The 224-nt window shown below is 49.1% G+C and overlaps 1 protein-coding gene across 1 annotated transcript in view; it reads right to left on the bottom strand.

Annotated features, from left to right (window-relative positions):
• The window catches only part of LOC119582297, a 39,074-nt gene that overhangs the window by 37,934 nt on the left and 916 nt on the right, over nucleotides 1-224 (bottom strand). The gene's annotated exons all lie outside the window — the stretch shown is intronic.

The raw sequence follows: 224 nt of genomic DNA, 5'->3' as shown, positions 1-224 counted from the left end.
TTTTCAGTCGAAATTTTGGGGGTGTTTATTATCCCGCGAGAGTTGCCAGTTATTGCATTTGGAATTTCATTATCAACTTTCCCGTCAGGTGTTGTAGTCACTGAAGATGTTGCGGCGAGGGAGAGGAAGATCGCGGTGTCCCTTGGCGCGGGCGGGATGGGCGGACGAGATGGGCGCACGGTGTTAAATCAATAGCTTGCCATAAGGAAGTTATGTGTGTAAAG

This window comes from Penaeus monodon, chromosome 15, assembly GCF_015228065.2.
Source record: "Penaeus monodon isolate SGIC_2016 chromosome 15, NSTDA_Pmon_1, whole genome shotgun sequence".
Classification (NCBI taxonomy): Eukaryota; Metazoa; Arthropoda; class Malacostraca; order Decapoda; family Penaeidae; genus Penaeus; species Penaeus monodon.
Note: the sequence above shows the minus strand (reverse complement) of the source record. Positions and strands in the feature narration are given on the sequence as shown.